A 19562-nucleotide genomic window follows, 5' to 3' on the forward strand; every position below is an offset into this window, starting at 1 on the left:
TTGTCGTCGTTGTTGGAAGTTGTACCCCTCTTATCCTATGGTTTACTCAATGTTTCCTTTTTATAAATAAAACATTTTAAGAAAAGGGAGTTCGGAGGTAGCGCAGCGGGTTTAGCGCAGGTGGCACAGCCTAAGGATCCTGGTTCGAGCCCCCAGCTCCCCACCTGCAGGGGCCTGGCCTCACAGTAGGTAAAGCAGGTCTGCAGGTGTCTATCTTTCTCTCCCCCTGTCTTCCCTTCTTCTCTTCTTCTCTTTGTCCCAGCTGCGTCCAGCGCAGCGCCATGGAGCCCTGCGGCCCGCGCCCTGAGGCCCCGTCGCCTCCACGCCGCATTGCTTAGCCTCGCCCCACGCGCGTAGCGTCGCGTCGCGTCACGTCACCCCCACGCGCATTGCGTTGCGTCACGTCACGTCAGCCCCACGCTGCATTGCGTCGCGTCACGTCACCCCCACGCCGCATTGGGTTGAGTTGCGTCGCACCCATAGGCCCCAGCGCTGGGGCCCGGGTCCGCAACTTGAGCGCCAGGCCACGACTGTGTGGAGGCTCCTGGCTTGGAAGTCCTGCTGCGGAGTCACCACGGTGCTGTGCTGGACAGCAGCGGCCATGTCCATTGTGCTCGGGCCATCTACTGCCATTCCTTCAATTCCAAGTAAGTGGCCCCCAGTGCCACCCGTCCTGGAAGGCTAGGGTGTCGTGCCCGCCCAGGAAGGTGCTGGGTGGGGGGAGGGGCGAAGTCGGGGTATAGCCGCAGAGGCGCCAGCGCCCTTGGACCCCTTACCCCGGGCCAGGCACACCCCAAAAGGTGACTGCGCCCCCCCCAACCCCCAGGACCCAGCGGCCTTGAGCGGGGTGGTCCCCGGATAAGGGCCATACGCACCCCCGGCAGGGGCGCACCCAGGGGAGGTGTGCGCGAGCCCCCAGACCCCACACCCCAGGCAGGGACACCCTGGAAGGGTGGCTGCATGCCCCAGATCCCGCTGTTTTCGGCTTCCAGGAGCTCGAGCGCAGGAACCCCGTCTGAGAGTCTGGGCAGTCGGCCTTCCCTTTCCTTCCAGCCAGGAGAGGGGTCCTGGGGTCCCAGGGCCTCGCCCAGCATGTCCATGCCTGCGGCTCCGAGCGCCCTGAGGGTGAGGACCCGCCCGGACAGCTCGAGGCCAGGCAGTGTGCCTCCCGCCCACCCCAACCGCCTGGGCAGGAGGGGACCCCGGTGGAACCCACCGGCCTGCCCTGGCTTCCGGAGTGGCCAGGCCCAGAGAACTTTCCGCGAGCCTGCCCATCCGAAATGTGCGCCCGCTGTCCTTCCTCGGTGTGGCCCACGACAAGGTCCTCGGGGGATGGCTGTTTGGAATCCTGAACCTGGAGTTTGGCCTGGGGCAACATGGTGAGCCGGGCTCCCAGACTAAGGTGAAGGCCTGGGCGCGGGGTGTGGGTCCAGGTTGGGGGGTCTCCTCACACTTCTAGAACTGGAGTGTTTTCTCTGCCTCTGTCTCTCTCGAAGAGACATGCATTTCAGAGCTGTGCCCCATGCTGGCTGGCTGGAACCCCTGTTGAGCCATTTGCACTGTCACTTACACTACTGCAGGATAAAACAAGGGTAGTGAAAGTGGAAAGGACAAAAGTAGGAAAAACTAAGATATCTAAATCAAAGTGACTAGTGACAGTTACTATAATGCTTACTGTTATGCAACCCACTTTTACTAAAATGCTACAAGGTTTATTGCAAATAACTAAAAAATCTGGGTATTTTGGGCTTCCACATTCTCTTTCAACACCATTCAGGTTTTACTTTTGTTTCTAAAGATTTATTTATTAATGAGAGAAATAGGGGAGAGGAAGAAGGAGACAGCATCACTCTGACACATCTGATGCCGGAGACCAAACTTGAGACCTCACACCTAAGAACTCCAAAGCTTTATCCACTGCACAACCTCCCAGACAGTGGCAGCCTTTATTTTTTTATAATTTAAAATATTATGATACTTTGCTTACTTAAGAGGCAAAATATTTATACAATCTGAAGAGAACAAGAGTATACATACTTTGCTTATTTAAATGATACATACACTTTAGTAGAACTTACACATTTGAATAAAACTACATACATATGTAATTCAAAATCTAGGAAATATCGAAAATGTAGTGGGGGGAAAAACCCTTTCTTGCCCCTTGACCTTAGACTCTATAAGTAGAAAATATTAGAGTATGGTTTTTTAAATGAATTAATTTATTTTCCCTTTTTAGTTGCCCTTGTTTAACATTGTTGTAGTTATTGATGTTGTTGTTGTTGGATAGGACAGATAGAAATGAAGAGAGGAGGGGAAGACAGAGGGGGAGAGAAAGACAGATACCTGCAGACTTGCTTCACTGCTTGTGAAGTACCTTTCCTGCAGGTGGGGAGCTGGGGGCCAGAACCAGGATCCTTCTGCTGGTCCTTGCGCTTTGCAGTATGGTCTTGGCAGAGCTATTTATTTCTGAACCCACAGGGAGTCGTAATAAATCTATGTAATAATATGTTTTATTTTACAACTTGAAAGTATCTTAATTTCCATAAAAATTTCATAAAAATGACCTTTAAACCAATTTTCTCTTTAGAGAGTTATGATACAAATCCTGAATAGAAACAGCTTGAGAAAGAAGTTTGAGTTAACACATTAGTAAACTTGCTGGAGAACGGACTAATGTGGGTAAAATATAGCTTTTTAATTATTTTTAATTTCATGAACTACAGAAAGGGGTAGAGGGGCACAGAAGCAGTGCTCTAGCATATGCAGTGCTTGGGATTGGACTCAGGACCTACAATTTAGAAGCTCTAATTTCTTCCATGGTGCTACCTACCCATCTTCAGAGATATTTTTCTTTTGTTCTACAGATCTTATTTATTCATTAATGAGAGAGAGAGGAGCAGGGAGAATCTGCACGTTACTCTGGTATATGTGGCACTGGGGATTGAACTTGGGACCTCATGCCTGAGAATCCTGTACTTTATCCACTCTGCCTCCTTCTCCCAGACCACTCATAATTTGGATTTGATTGGAATTGGAACTACTGAAGAAGCACTCTTGGGGGCTGGGTGGTAGTGCAGCGGTTAAGCACCCATGGCACAAAGCTTAAGGTTAGGGGTTGGGATCCTGGTTTGAGCTCCCCACCTGCAGGGATGTAACTCCACAAGAAGTGAAGCAGGTCTGCAGGTGTCTGTATTTCTCTCCTACTCCTTGTCTCCCCCCCACCCTTAATTTCTCTGTCCTATCCAGCAACAATGATAAACAAAAAGAACAACAAAGGGCGGGGGGGGGGTGGCCTCCAGGAGCAGTGGATTTGTAGTGCAGGAGGCAAAAGAAAAAGAAACACTCTTACTCCATAAGTAAACCTGAGATAACAAGGGTCTTAAACAATTAAGTTCCTTCTACTCTTGCTCTTGTCAATTGTATGTGTCTGACCTTCAGAAATAGAAATCCTTAGAAGAAAATTTACAAGTGCCTTTTCCATTGTAGTAAAGATAGTGATTGTGTTAAAATGTGAATTCCTTTCTATCTCTGAACAGGTTGGAACAGGAGCCCAGTCAGAAAGAATTCAGACCTACAATTTTACACAGAATAGAGTCACTGACCACAGGGTAGGATATGAAGTCCAAGATATTAAGGTAGTATTACTGAATGTGCTTACTGTATCTTTGATTTATTAAGGAATCAAATTTCGGGGCCTGGTGGTAGCACAACAGGTTAAGCATACATGGTGCAAAGAAGCCACCTGGCAGCGGTCCCAGTTCATGCAGATGCATGTGGTCCTGGTGATACTGCGGGGCCCATCCATGCTGGCTCTGGGCACAGCTCAGTGCCCCCCATCTGTGCAGTACTTAGGGGCCGGGGAGCCCACAGTGGACCACAGGACAGCAGCAAGGCCCCTGTGTCGCCCTAGTTACAACATCTTCACTGGAGTGACTGTCAGTATCACCTAGAGATGCCTGCTAGCCATATGCTGCTGGGCATTTCAGTGTTTGTTTTGCCTTTCTTTTATATTATTTTTTATATATTCTCTTTTGTTGCCCTTTTTTATTGTTGTTGTATTTATTAGTATTGATGTCATCCTGTAGACAGGACAGAGAAAAATTGAGAAAGGAGGGGAAGACAGACGGGGAGAGAAAGACAACTGTAGATCTGTCTCACTGCCTGTGAAGCAACTCCCCTACAAGCAGGGAGCTGGGGGCTCGAACTCTGATCCTTCAGAAGGCCTTGCGTTTTTGCCCCACTTGGCTTAACTGGCTGCGCTACTGCTCAGTTCCCTTTTTCCCCGCTTTTTAAAAAAAATTATTTATTTATTCCCTTTTGTTGCCCTTGTTTTATTGTTGTTATTATTTTATTTTTAAATATCTATTTATTCGGTTTTGTTGCCCTTTGGTTTTTTTTGTTGTTGTTGTTGTAGTTATTGTTGTTTTGTTGGGTGGGACAGAGAGATATGGAGATAGGAGGGGAAGACAGAGAGGGGGAGAGAAAGATAGACACCTGCAGACCTGCTTCACTGCCTGTGAAGCGACTCCCCTGCAGGTGGGGAGCCGGGGGCTGAAACCGGGATCCACATGGTGATCCTTCTGCTTGTGCACTTGTGCTTAACCTGCTTCACTACCAACCAAATCCCCTGTTGTAGTTGTTGTTGTTACTGATGTCATCATTGTTGGATAGGACAGACAGAAATGAGGAGAGGAGGGGGTCGGGCGGTGGCGCAGTGGGTTAAGCGCACGTGGCGCAAAGGGCAGGGACTGGTGTAAGGATCCTGGTTCGAGCCCCCGGCCCCCCACCTGCAGGGGAGTCGCTTCACAGGCGGTGTTGTAGGTCTGCAGGTGTCTACCTTTCTCTCCCCCTCTCTCTGTCTTCCCCTTCTCTCTCCATTTCTCTCTGTCCTATCCAAGAACAAAGCAATGTCAACAATGGCAATAATAACCGCAATGAGGCTGCAAAAACTAGGGCAACAAAAAGGGGGAAAAATGGCCTCCAGGAGCTGTGGATTCATGGTGGAGGCACCGAGCACAGCAATAACCATGGAGGAAAAAAAAAAAAAGAAATGAGGAGAGGAGGGGAAGACAGAGAGGGGAGAGAAACATAGACACCTACAGACCTGCTTCACTGCTTGTGAAGCAACTCCCCTACAGGTGGGAAGCCAGGGACTCCAACCTGGATCATTACCCCCATCCTTGCACTTTGAGCCATGGGCGCATAATCAGCTGCACTACCACCCAAGTCTCCTCTTTTCCCTTTCTATGTGCACTGAGTATGTGCTTGTCTCTGAAGGTCATGTATACCCTATGAGTTTTAGTCTTTTTTTTTTTTTTTGCCTCCATAGTTATCATTGGGCTTGGTGGCAGCACTAGGAATCCACTGCTCCTGGAGGCTATTTTTACCATTTCATTGCCCTTGTTGTTGTTGTTGTTGTTGTTGTTGTTGTTGTTGTTGTTGCTATACCTGTTGTTGTTGGACAGGACAGAGAGAAACTGAGAGAGGACAGGAAGACAGAGGGGGAGAGAAAGACAGACACCTGCAGACCTACTTCACTGCTAGTCAAGCGACCTTCCCCACACACATAAGGAAGTGGGGGCTCAAACTGGGATCTTTATGCCCATCCTAGTGCTTTGAGCCATGTGTGCTTCTCCCGCTGTGTACGGCACAGCCCCCAGTATTTGCCTTTAATGACTTCGGTGTACCTTACTAATAATGAGACTATTTCTCATATAGACTCAGAATAATACTTTGATCGGACTTTTCAGGAAGCATTTCTTTAGATCATGTTCAGAGTTACATTTCTCTTTTTAAATATTTTTCATGACATGCCCGATTTTATATATATGGAGACAGAGATAGAGGCAAAGGCAGGGACTGAGAGACAGAGAGACAGCATCCCAGCATATACAGAACCTATCTGGCTGGAATGATCACCTAATCTGGCACTCTCTCCGTCTCAGGAGATGTTCTCATCCCTACTCCCAGCCTGTCCTGGGACCCTCTTCCTAGTAATTGCTACCTCTGCATTTTTCCTAGTTATTAATTAATTTTTGATCATTTGAGAGTTGGTCTCTATTCTTGAAAGTTGCTCACACTTTCAAGGTGTTTCCCTCCTCCCCCCTACATTAAGGAGCACTTTAACTGCTATATGGATACAATATATTTCCTTGCAAGGGAGTATTTGAAACTATGATCTGTATTTAAAGTTGATTTACAAAGTGCTGAGTTTGCTAGAATATATATCTGTCATTTACAAGGAAACAGTCACTGTGCAAGAAGAAATACAGTGTTGACAGTAGTGTTTCAAATATATAGTGTTCTTATGCACTCAGTCCAAGAGTTACTGAAATCAACAATGTTTACTCTCAAACTGTAGTCAAGTCTGTGGAGCTAAGAGAATTTACATTTTTACTTGATTCATTTTTTGTGAACCTTTGGGAAGCTAAAGACAAGTTTTCTTCAAGTAGATCCTGTGAAACGTGGGTTGTGACCCCAGTTTTTTAAAAATTATTATTCAAGGTTCCTGCACAGCATCAGATGTGTCTGACTTCTAAGGAAAATGAGACCCCAGACACATTGATGGGTGAGTGTCAAAATATTTAAGTTGGGATGGTTGGATTTAAAATATCAGTTCAAAACTCTCTCAATAGCAGCTGTTTAGTATTAAGCTTAATTGTCTTCACAGATTTCATCCATCCTGACCAGCCCTTACTGTGACACAAAACTCAGACCTGCCTTGCTAAAAGTTTTCTTTAGTACACTAAAGAATATACTGATTTGTACATCTGGGGAACAATATAGTTGCTGGGTCTTTCTATTTGTTTTGATATCTCAGTGTAATTTGTTTTAGGTAAAATACTTAATTAAAATAATGAAAATAGAAAACAGGCATTGCACAATGTAAAGGCATCAATACCCCTGTCCCAAACTCACCTGTTCCCAGTGTCTTTTTATCCCATTTTCCATGTTTTCAGCTACATGTTCTCAGGGAAAAAACAAAACTCAGACCTGCTCCTCTGCACCTCTAACCACACTTGATGGTGTTGTTAGCCAGAGAGGTGAAGTCTCCTATTTTTTTCACCAAGAAGTGCTGTCTTGAAAAAAATATTTTGAGGGAGAGGCTGGGTGGTGAGGCTAGTTGAGAGCACATGTTACAGTGCTAAAGGACTCAGGTTCAAGCCCCTGTTCCCCACCTGCAGGGGGAAAGCTTCATGAGTGGTAAAGCTGTGCTGCTGGTGTCTCCCTCCATATCACCCCCATTCCTTCTCAATTTTAGGCTGTCTATCCCATCAATAAATATACAAAGATAATAAAATATTTTTAAATATGTATATTGAAGGGGCTGGCAGTGTACCTGGTTAAGCACACATAGTACTCAGAACAAGGACCCATGCAAGGATCAAGTTTCAAACCCCACTCCCCACCTTCAGGGGGGTCGCTTCACAAGAGTCGAAGCAGGTCTGCTAGTGTGTCCTTCGTTCTCCCTCCTCTCATCTCTCAATTTCTTTTTTTTTTTTTTAATTTTTTTATATTTACTTATTTATTCCCTTTTGTTGCCCTTGATGTTTTATTGTTGTAGTTATTATCAATGTCATTGTTGGATAGGACAGAGAGAAATGGAGAGAGGAGGGAAAGACAGAGAAGAGGAGAGAAAGATAGACACCTGCAGACCTGCTTCACCACCTGTGAAGCAAGTCCCCTGCAGGTGGGGAGCCGGGCTCAAACCGGGATCCTTTCACCGGTCCTTGCATTTGGAGCCACATGCGCTTAACCCGCTGTGCTACTGCCCGACTCCCACCTCTCAATTTCTGTATTATCCAATAAAATGAAAAAAATAGGCCACCAGGAAAAGTGGATTCTTATTGAGCCCCAGCAATAAGTAACCCTGGAGGCAAAAAGAGGAAAAATCTGTTAATTGATTTATTCATTTACTTCACTAATCATATCTTTCTCTCCCCCCTCTGTCTTCCCCTCCTCTCAATTTCTCTCTGTCCTGTCCAACAACAATGACAGAAATAAAAATCTATAATAACTACAACAAAGATAAAAAACAAGGTCAAAAAAAGGAAAAAATACCCTCCAGGAGCAGTGGATTTGTAGCATAGGCACTGAGCCACAGCAATTACACGGGGGGGGGGGGATTAAAGAAAAAAAAGAGAGGGGGACTTTTAAACCTACTTCACCACTCATTAAAAATCCTTCCTGCTGGTGGGGAGTAGGGGCTCAAACCCAGGTCCCTGTGTATGGTAAGAGCAGTGTCAGCTGTGTGCATCACCAGCCATGCCCCATTCTAACATAGTTATCTAGTTGTCTGTGTTTAGGTTGCTTCCATATTTTGACTTACCAACTATATAGCTATATAAACATAGCTGTGCATATGTCTTGGGACTAGCATACAATTAAATATTAGAAATTAAAGTACATATATATGTTTTTAACAGACTATTATTATTGGAAAGGGCAGAGAGAAATTTAGAAGGGAGGGGGAGGTGGAGAAGGCGAGAGACAGATATGCACCTGCAGCCCTGCTTCACCACTCTTGAAGCTTTCTCCAACTCAGGCGGAGATCAGAGGCCTGAACCTGGTTCAATGTGCACTGTAACATGTGGGCTCAACCAGATGTGTCACTGCCCGGACCCTAAAAATATATATCTATTCTTTATATATTTTTAAAATATTTTTATTAATATTTCTTTATTCCCTTTTGTTGCCTTGTTTTATTGCTGTAGTTATTACTGTTGTAGCCGTTGTTGGAAAGAACAGAGCGAAATGGAGAGAGGAGGGGAATACGGGGGAGAGAAAGATAGACACCTGCAGATGTGCTTCACACCTGTGAAGCAAACCCCCTGCACGTGGGGAGCCTGAGGCTCTAACTGGGATCCTGATGCCTGTCCTTGTGCTTTGCACCATGTACACTTAACCAGATGCACTACCAGCGAACTCCCAATTCTTTATATTTTAATGAGAGAGATACAAAAAGAGAAAGATCAGAGCACTGCTCAGCTCTGGGTTATGGTGGAGCTGAAAATTGATCCTGGGACTTCAGAGCCTCAGGCATGGAAGCCTTTGACATACAGAACCATTATGCTGGCTCCCCAGCAGGGTCAGTGGAAGATAAGGAAGTTAGATGAGTGACATGCCTGGAGACAATCTTGAGTATTCAAGACTATTGGAAGTTCTCAAAAATTGAGAAAAGTGGGCAGTTAGTGTGTCACCCAGTAGAGCACTTAAGTTGCCATGTTGGTGACCCGGGTTCCAGCTACAGTCCCTACTCGCTAGGTGGGGATGGCAGAAAGTTTTAGAAATAGTAGAACAGTTCCGCACTTTGGTTCTTCATCTTTGTCTCTACATACATTCAAAATGAATAAATAAAATAAAGACAGCTGATGATGATGTTAGAGTCCTGTAGGTAATAATAAAAATAACATAAATGATATATTTATTATATATGAATAAATTAAATTAAATGATGACAGCTGATAATGATGATAGAGTCCTATAGCTAATGAGCAGGAGCCATAGCATTAGCAACAACAATGAAACATCAAAAAGAAAACGACACATGGGCCTTTAGAGTTTTTCAAATATTATGAATAGGGTACAGAAAAAGTACAGGTAGTCAATAAATACATAAAAATATTACACTTGTTATTAGGGAGGTGCAAAAGAAACTATAATGTTGATTGTATTTATAAGTAGCTTAAAAAAAGTGGGTCACTATTGAAAAATAGTTACTGTCTTTATTGTTGTTGTAATTATTGTTGTCTTCGTTATTAGATAGAATAGAGAGAAAAGGAGAGAGGAGGGGAAGACAGGGGTGGAGAGAAAGATAGACACCTGCAGACTTGCTTCACCGCCTGTGAAGTGACTCCCCTGCATGTGGGTAGCTGGGGATCCTTACGCCACTCCTTGCATTTCACGCCATGTGCCCTTAACCCTTGCGCTATTGCCCAACTCCCTGTTTCTATCTTTTTTTTTCCTTTCAGAGAGTTTAAACTTTTAAAAATTTATTTATTCCCATTATTGCACTTTTTAATTTTTTATAGTTATTGTTGTTGTTGACCTTGTCAGATAGGATAGAGAGAAATGGAGAGAGGAGGGGAAGACAGAGACGTGAAGGGAAAGATAGACACCTGCAGACCTGCTTCACCAATTGTGAATCAACTCCCCTGCAGGTGGGGAGCTGGCAGGTCTAACCGGGATCCTTACCCCGGTCCTTCTGCTTTGTGCCACCTGTGCTTTACCAGCTGTGCTACTGCCCAACTCCTGACCTTAAACTTTTATAATTATCAGGTGTGGTCCTAGTGTACACAGGTTTTCATTTTTTAAAATTTTGACAAAAGCATACTCTGATATTTTAGAAAATGTGTGCTTTTTATTTTGGAAATGCGTACTTGCTTGTTTAAAAATGTCACTTCTCTTGAAAGAATGTTGGGTGTTATATTTTCTAAAGTTCTTAGTAGGCAGTGTAGTACTAAGTTTTCCTAAAAAGAGAAAGGGCAGTCAGGTTGAACAGTGACCTTCGTTTCCCCAGGATGCCAGTTTTGACCTGTGACCTTCTGATCTACATGTGGTGTACAGATGCCAGTGTCAGCATAATGAGTGGCTATTCCATGACCATTTGTCCCCACAATTGGTGACTATCTGGGAAGTGCTGGGCTAAGGAGTCTTTAAAAGGCTAGTAGCTGAGGGCCTATGGCAGTAGAGGTGTCACCTTGAACTTTTCAGTGAAATGTGCTGATCACAGTAACAGCCATCCAGAAGCCCAAAGTGCGCCATCTTAGTCTCTGCTACTGTCTCCTCCTGGGCTGACTGTAGTCTCAGCCATGTCCTTGCTCTGGCACATGGAACATGGACAAATGGGAAGCAGGCAGAGACCTCAGTGGCTGTCTGGCTATGGTATGGGAGCCCTTCTTCGGCACTGAAGAAGCTGGTGCCACCCTGTGGAGATTTGGGGAACAGGCAACACAGAAAATAGATCCAGTTGAGCTATGAGCTGCCTGCAGACACATGGGACCTCAGCTAACGCAGAGCTGCCCAGAGGAGCCCACCAAGGTTTCATATGAGCCCTGAGCAAAGAGAGGGGCCATATAAGGTACAGAGTCAGGGAGTGATATTTATTATAGTAATACAATCAACAAGAAAATACAATAAAAGACTCTATAACTACATACATACAGTGAAAGGAATAAGAGAGAGATTTCTGTGAAAAGACCTTCAAAGCAGGATGTAAGAAGGGATCAAGGAAGATGCCTCAAATGAAATGAGCTGGATGTGAGATGTTGACATTTTTCATTGTGACCCCACTAGAAAAAAGTTTAAAAGAACTTCATTAGTCAGAGGGCTTCATGTCTTCCACCAGGAAGTTTTCACATAAATGGCAGGACTGAGAACTAACTCAAAATCCTGCAAAGGATTAAGAAAATAATTGTTCTCAGTTGGATATCATAAAGTAACAGGGAAAAGAAAGGGTCAGTTCTAGAAAGGGGAACCTGTGTGTAGGCATTCCAACAGACACCCAGGTGGCCTCACTGATTGTAGATTTGCCAGGGGAGCCCTGAGCCATTATCAGCTGAGTAGGTTGTAGGTAGGGGGCTCTCTGAATCCCATTTGGAGAGACCTGAGATGTTCCATCACTGAGCCTTTCTGGAGGCATCACTCTCCCGGATTGGAATTATCGGTCTGTCTTACTGTCATGCCTGAAATGAAAAACAGAGAGCTGTCTTAGTTAAATCACATTGTCATATACTAGCTTCTTCTTGATTCCTGAAGAAATAAGTTAAGCCAAAGAGAGTATTTCTCCGTGGAGATAAATATATGAAAGGACTAAGTGGTGCCCACCTGGTGAGCACACATGCCACAGTGAAAAAGGACCTAGGTTTTTGCCCCTATCCCTACCTGCAGGGGGGAAGCTTCAGGAGCCGAAAAGCCAAGCTGTAGGTATCTCTCAATTTCTCCCCCACTGTCTCTCCCTCCCATCTGAATTTCTATCGCTAGCAATTAGGTAAATTGAATTATTATCAGAAGAGTTAAATATATTAAAACCTAGTCAACATTTCCTCTCAACACAGCAAGATTCTGCAGCCTCCACCCAGAATGTGCTGTCACCAGGACAATGAGTCAAGTCCTGCCATTGTTGGGATGTGATTCTCTTGTCCTGTTTTAATCAGCCAGAAACCTTTGTCTCACACAGACTAGTTGCTCGAATTAATCTCACATGGCCTAAGCTCACCCAGACTCATGGTGTAGATGAGGTGTGTCTAGGAGCCTGGTCACCTTTGTACCACTGGCATCAGTCAGGAAGGAGGCGTCTACCTCTAGCAGGATCAGGGGACTTGGATGTAGGGCCTCACTCCTCCCTGTCTTCCTTGTTAAGCTCTGTGTGGCTGCTTGTGCACAACACGGACATGATACAGGAGAACTGAGTGATGGTGGCCTTCTCCTTCTGGTGTAGCAGATAGACACAGTCCATGATGTCCTCCACTGCCAGATTCACGGGGATAATGGGGTGGCTCAGGGCATAGTTGTAGAGTGACAGCTTGTGGGTGGCCCTGTCCCCACAGCCCATCAGGTATTCAGTACTGAGCTCAGAGGCAGTGAGCTCTAGCAGAGGCAGCCATGAGGGGGCACTGTGCAGACGGTTGAACACAGAGCTCTGCCTGATGCTTTCCACATCATGGAGGGTGGTGTTAGAGTCATCCCTCTGGTCCACAGCCACCAAGATGCTCTTGTGGTGGCCTCTGTAAACAGAGCTGCCCAGGGTCCATGTAGAGTCACCCCCAGTGCAGAGACCTGTGATCATAGCAGTGGGATTAGCAATGGACAAAGTAGGGGCCCTAGGGAGCAGAGCAGAGGCAGTGAGAGCATGAAGGACGTGGAAAACCAAGGGGTCGAGCGTCCACTTTCTAACTGAAACCTTTGTAGAGGGACAGATGGAGGTAGCAAACCCAGTTATAAGAGTATGACATGATTCCTGCATATTAGCAGGAAAATCTTTGAGGATTTGAGAAAGGAGACCTGGACTCCCTACTTTTGATTGAATTTGAAGGTGTATATAACTGGCCTTGGCTTTTTATTGGAGAACTTAAGAGGTCTCTAGAAACTTGGAAGTAGAAGTTGTCATGCTGGGTCACTATTAGTTCTGGTGTATATTCTGATCCCATTTCCATAGTGAGGCTGGTTTTTCAGTATCATGAGCTTGATTTCAAGAGGGGAGAAATGTCCAGAGAGGTGGCACTGGCAGCAAAGTGTTCAATTACCCTCTCTTCTGCTGGCCCTGCCCTGAGGTCTGGGCTTGTGGAGGAACTAACCTGGGGTGTCCTCAAATAGCTGCTCCAAAAGGAAGGACTCCTGGTGGCTGGAAGCCAAGCCAGAGATTTCCTGATCCTGTGACTGGTCCTCAGTCACCTGTAGTGGAGCCATTCCATTTTCATAGTGATATTCTCTGTCTGTATGGAGAGGAATCCAAAATAGGTTCAGGCTGAAGTGGTCGTGATGAGCCCATCGTGACCACAGGATGTAGCTAGAGCATGGCAAGGGAGCTGTGTCTTCCTTGGAGATGTGCATGTTTTTCTGTGGGACTACTGGGTCCCTGCCAATCTCCCCACCCCCTTGGGATTGATTTTCAGTGTCGTGAGCTTGTTTCAAAAGGGAGGTATGACTCGGCAGGAGGCATGTACAAGAACCCAGCTGGTCTCCACATGTGAGGCTGTGGGAGTCATCTTCTTCTAGTGGAAGCCTCTCAGTGGCTGGCGTTTGACCCCCTTCATGTTTATGCTGATGTTTGACACCTACATGTAGAGAAACTCCCATCTAGGTCCAGGCTGACCATGAAGAGACTCACCTCACTGTAGAAGATGACACATGTGCCTTCTTTGGACCTTCTGTGCAAAGAAGGCTGTGTCTCTGTGTCTCTGTGTCCAAGAGTCTGACAGGAAACCCTGCCCTAGCATGTGCCCAAGAAAAGAGTTGACAAAGTAAAGAGGAAGATGCTCTTATACATCCCTGTGCCTGGAATGCAATGAATTCCTCATGAGGAAGAGCTTTATATAGCAGTCCTGTCTGCCACAGAGAAGTAGAGAAGCAAGGACTGTCATTAGAGCCTGTTACAGAGTAGTAGTTGGTCAGTGTCTGTTGAATTCATGGAGGCCTACTGCTTGCACTTTTCCCTGTCAGAAGGTATTGAAGCTAAGCTGGAATCCATTTTCCCTGAGCCTTTGTAGTTAATGTCTCACTCCAGTCAGCCTCTTAGATTGCCCTGACACTCACCTGCAGGTGGCTCTGTGGTTTCTTCCATCCTAGAACTCACAGACCCCTGACCAGTTTCTGCAGACTCCTGGGAGAGAAAGAAGTCAGGGTCACAATAAGCCTTTGGAGTGAGCAGTGGAAGAACACATTTCCCAGAGAGAGAGAGAGAGAGAGAGAGAACACCCTGTGTCCAGTATCAAACTACTTGACCCCTGGGGGTGACTGTGGTTTAGAATCACCACTGTAGATTTACATGAATACTTGGATTTTCAGTGCATGTTTAGAAGTGTGATGACAAGGGTATTTGGATTCGTTCCTGCATGCTCTCTAGTCTCAGGATACGCACACAGGTAACTCTTAGTTGAGAGTAATTTGTAATTTAAAATGTCAGCTATCTAATCAAATACTTTTAAAAAATATATCTTCTCCCCACTAGAGGAGAAGAATTTCCTGGTGTTTGAAGAGGCAGGAAACTGGCATCAATGCTGCAGAGTGAAGGCCAACCCTGACATGATGCAAATTTCAAATTATGCAAAAGAAGAAATAAAAAAAAGAGAGAGGGCTAGGCGGTGTTGCAGCTGTTTTGGCACACACCTTACCATGTGTAAGAACCAAGGATTGGGTGCCACTACACTGCCAGAAAGCCTTATTATTGACATACTAAGCTGATAATGAAGATGAAAATTAAGGAGGAATTGGTTTGAGATAGGTCATTAAAAATGATCCCATTCTAATGCAGTAAAGAATTGTAAAAAGAGCACACAGTGTACAAGGGAAATGCAGACAGTATCCATAGGTCAAGTATATATGTAAGTGGAACTTATGAGAATATCATAGTGGGATCTCCTATCATAATGGTCATGCAAAGAGACTGTCATGCCTGAGGCTCCAAAATCCCAGGTACAACACCCTGGATGACCATAAGCATTAAGCCAAAGCTGAGCAGTGCTCTGGAAAAAAAAAAAAAAGAGAAAGAAAGAAAGAAAGAAAGAAAGAAAGAAAGAAAGAAAGAATCAATCCTCCTCAGGGCCAGGCAAGGCAGTACACCTAGTTAAGTACACACATTACCATGGACAAGGACTCATGTTCTAGCCCTGGGCCCCACCTGTAGGGGGACAGCTTCATGAGTAGTTAAGCAGTGCTGTAGGTGACTCTGTCTCTTTCCTTCTCTATCTCCCCTCCCCTCTCAGTTTCTTTCTGTATCTATCCATAGTAAAACAAAGAAACAAAAACCTCCAAGGGAAGAATATGGTGTCCCATATCTGAAAATGGGGAAAGATTTAAGATGGGAAAGAAAAGATATCCGAGGTCACATATCCGAAAGACTCTAACTGAATGAAAAGTACCTTTACAAATTTGAGAAGATACTCAGAATTACTTTGTTCAAATTCACATGACTCAGTTCTTTAGCCCTCACCTCCTCAATTCATTAAGCATAATCAGCTCCAGGCCCTCCCCCAAAATGGAAGCTCCAATGTATCTCAAGGTTTGTGAGAACTATGAAGTTATCTCTTATGGGAGACACAGGGATTTGGAGTGGGGTGAGCATGGAACTCTACCCGTATACTTGGATAAGCTTATTAACCATTCTTCAGTCACTGCTGAAAATATGGTTAAGAGAATGTCTTAGTTCCCCATAGTAAATGTCTTAGCTATTGTACTGCAGTTCCAGAAACCAAATGATACGCAGAGCTCCTGGCTGTCATTCTCTTCTTTTTTGTTTTCTTTGATAGCAGGGAAACGGGGGAGAAAGGGGCAGAGAAAGAGAGAGAAACCTGAAGTACTGCCTCACCACTCATGAAGCTTCCCTGCCACAAGTAGGTCTCAGGGACTTGAACCCAGGTCCTCTTGCATGGTAATGTGCACTCTAACGGGTACACCACTGCCTGGTCCCGCCTAGCTTGCTTTTGGTCCAGTAGCATAAAGAAAAGTGAGGTTGTTATTTTTTCTTTACTTAGTAGAGTCACCCATTCCAGGAGGAAAACATCCACAGGGAGCAATGCAGACAACTCTGTATATGCAAGATAGGGTTGCATTCAGTCTAAGCTCCCTTTTTTGTGTCTATAGAGAAGTGTGTGTAAATAGGAAAATACATCCTTCCGGGTGGTATGTGCTGAATTCTTCCCTCATCTCTAGACCACTTTCTGTGTAAAGCAGGAACTTGGAATGTAAGTTCTAGACTTAGAAACACTCACACAGGTGCGTTCTGCCTCCTTTTGGTTGATATCCAGGTAGTCCAGAATGGCAGTATAAATTTTGCTAATAGATTCCACAGTGACCCAAAAGAGAGAAGGAGAAATGAGCTGTTAGACTATTATCAAATGAACTTGTGTTTTGGCTAATCATTTCAGCATTTTTCAATGTTTTTTCAAGATATCAAGTTTTTAAAGATATGTGCAAGACTTAATGAGACTAACAGTATGCAAATGTATTTCTGGAGAATGAGACAGATGCCAGAAAACATGTCTGTGGTGTCAGGTCTCTGAGACCAGGGCTGAGCACCCCATCCAGAGTCCAGGCCAGACCCTCCCTGGGCTGTAGCTCTGGCAGGTTCATTTGCTTTGAGAACCAGCCCATGGAGAAACCTGCCCTTAAGTCAGGGCCATTTAATACATGGTGCAGGCTGATGTTAGCTCCCATCACAGCATGAAGAGAAGGGGGATAACGGGGAGGGGCATTGACTGCTTGGACTCTGCATTCTGAGAACTTGAAAATTTGAAATACATGAAATAAGGACATACTCAGAAAGCTCGTTATACCATTGCTCCATCTTCTCAACTGATCTGAAATCCAAGAGAAGGGGAGAAAAACAGTTAAAATGCACATTCACACAAACATATTATGAGTTCTGGGCAGTATAAACAGCATCATTGATTGTTATTGGTGGGACTGTGTGATCCAGGAGTCCTGTCCTGGTCATGGTGCTGAGGGACCCATGGTGCTCTTTGACAGTTTGTTGGGTTGGCAAGGAAATCTTCTAAATGGAGGAGAAATTGTATTTAGGGCCCTTTGGTGGTGCTGGTGGTTAACTGCACATGCTACCATGCACAAGGACCCGGGTTCAATCCCCTGGCCCCCACCTGCAAAGGGCTTAGCAGCTACATGTGTTTGCCTGTATCAGAGCCAGTGGGAGCCAATGGAGAGCACAGAGCTGTCCTTGTGGGGGTCAGAGCACCTGTGGCTAATAGACCCCCAGATGGAGCTGTGCTCCCCCTAAGAGTCATGAGGAGACAGGGCCTGGCTGCAGTCTTACTGAAGAGACCACGAAGCTGCGGTCAGCCCAGCCTAAGACCAGTGATGTGCGGGCTCTCACGGCTTTCCTCATGTTGGCTTCCACCCACATGTCCATCAGGGGTGCCAAGTACTTGATTCGGAAGTGACTCTTGTACCTGGAGAGGGAATAGAGCACAGCAGTGTTAGCTTGCATCCTAGCAATCTGGGAGTATCTGGGTTTATCCTGAGGAGATGGTGGGTGTGTTTCTTTCTTTAATTTTTTTATTGGGGAATTAATGTTTTACAGTTGACAATAACTACAATAGTTTGTGCATGCATAACATTTCTCAGTTTACCCTGAGATTTTTTCAAATAACAATACAACCCCCACTAGGTGCTCTGTCATCCTTTTCCAGGATGTGTACTCCCCCCACTCCTCCACCCCAGAGTCTTTGACTTTGGTGCATTATACCAACTCCTTGGAGGGAGGTACATACTTTGTGTTGGAGATGAGCAGCACGTTGGAATATAGGATCAGCTGCCTTTTCTGCCACTTCCGACCCTTCTGGAATTTGCCAGTGCCCATGAACTGGATATGGCCATAAGGCAACACTAGGATGTTCTCTTCCAGACTGCCCTCCTCCATAGAAGAGCTGCAACACAGCAGACCCTCAGGGCAGTTTGTCTCTGGCAGGCAGGACACGGGCTCATTCTGATGTCAGCCCTCACAGAGCATTACAGAGGAGTCTCAGTCCCCCAGAAGGGCTCAGTAGCCAAATTCAGGAGTCTTGAGCTAGACAGAGCTCCTGTGATAGTTGAGGTCACTCAGGGCTGGTGGTAATGGAGGGCTGCTTCAAGGAGAGGGCACAGGGCCTGTCACTTCAGTGTCAGGGGACAAGAAAGTAGCAGAGTCTCAGGACCTGGTAGAAAGGAGACACTAAAGGGAGTGAGGGGGAGTGAGGGTATTGGGGCCCTGGTGCTTGGTGCTGGGAGAGGACCTGAGTGGGGGTGAGAGTATTCTGCAGACACCCTGTGTCAACAAATCACACTGTAGTGAATTAACACTGACCCCCAATATAAGGATAAAAAAATGTAAGGGGACACTAAGAGGTCAAAGGAGAGAGGATGAAAAATGTTTTAAAGAACCAACTCAGGGACACAGGTCCAAGGCCTGAAGGCAGCACAGTGTCTACAGCGTTGTCAGAGCATAATCAACCACAGTATCACCTGCGGTTTTAGCCTTTTTAACTCTGCTTCTTTCCCTACCCATTCTTCTACCCCTTTCTTTCCTCTTTTCTTCTTTTCTCTTCTTTTTATTCACTCTTTCTCTCTCATAAAAATAATTTTAAACAGATCTATGTGTGACCTATAGCGGTCAGATAGCATCGATCCAAGAGTGTGAAGAAGTCATTCCATTGTGGTCTCAGGTTAACATACACACTTAGATAACAGGATTCTGGAAAACTGACTCTAATCTTCTTTAAGTCAGTCATCACTTTGGGGTGGAGGGGGGCAGGAATCCCATGATCAGCCAAGAATAAACCAAACATTCAAATGTTTCTCAACTCAAGGAAGTACTAAGCTATTCCTTGGCTGTGCCTGGAATAAGCCCACAAGACTCTGATGCTAAGGGGTCAAGCCTGCTCTCTGTCATCAGCAGAAGGGAATCTCATGAGCACAAGTAACTGTTGATGACTAGGGCTGAAGCTGAGATTCTGTCAGTGGGAATCACACAGAGCACCTCCTGGGACCACCCTCCTCCTCCTCTGCTGGTCACACAGGGCATGTGAACAGACTCTACCTTAAGCAGGGCAGCCAGCGTAGACACGCTGAAAGCCTCGAAGACTTTCTGGTAGATGCAGACATCCTCTACTCTTCACTCCTTGACACGAAAGTGAGAGCTGGGCACAGCACTTTGTCCACTGTTCAGCTCAGTCTTCAAGACTCAAGATTCCACTGTAGCCAGGGACCCTGGCCTGTGATATCAGTGGTCAAAGGTCATCATCATAACTGACAGCTGACAGAGTGCCCCTCTAAAGCCAGTTACACCTACAGCTTTGAGTCTTTTAATCTTTTCCTTTTGAGATGACTATAGACTTCCAGGATTTTATTGG

At 45.5% G+C, this 19562-nt stretch overlaps 1 long non-coding RNA gene across 2 annotated transcripts in view; it reads left to right on the forward strand.

The window, feature by feature from the left end:
* The first annotated feature begins 3552 nt into the window (after nucleotides 1-3552).
* The window catches only part of LOC132537010 (uncharacterized), a 276883-nt gene continuing 260873 nt past the window's right edge, over nucleotides 3553-19562 (forward strand). For both annotated transcript variants that reach the window (XR_009548521.1, XR_009548522.1), the window contains exons 1-2: nucleotides 3553-3638; nucleotides 6508-6571. This is a non-coding gene — a long non-coding RNA (uncharacterized LOC132537010). The remainder of the gene's footprint in view (nucleotides 3639-6507; nucleotides 6572-19562) is intronic.

Source organism: Erinaceus europaeus, chromosome 2 (assembly GCF_950295315.1).
Source record: "Erinaceus europaeus chromosome 2, mEriEur2.1, whole genome shotgun sequence".
In the NCBI taxonomy this organism is placed as follows: domain Eukaryota; kingdom Metazoa; phylum Chordata; class Mammalia; order Eulipotyphla; family Erinaceidae; genus Erinaceus; species Erinaceus europaeus.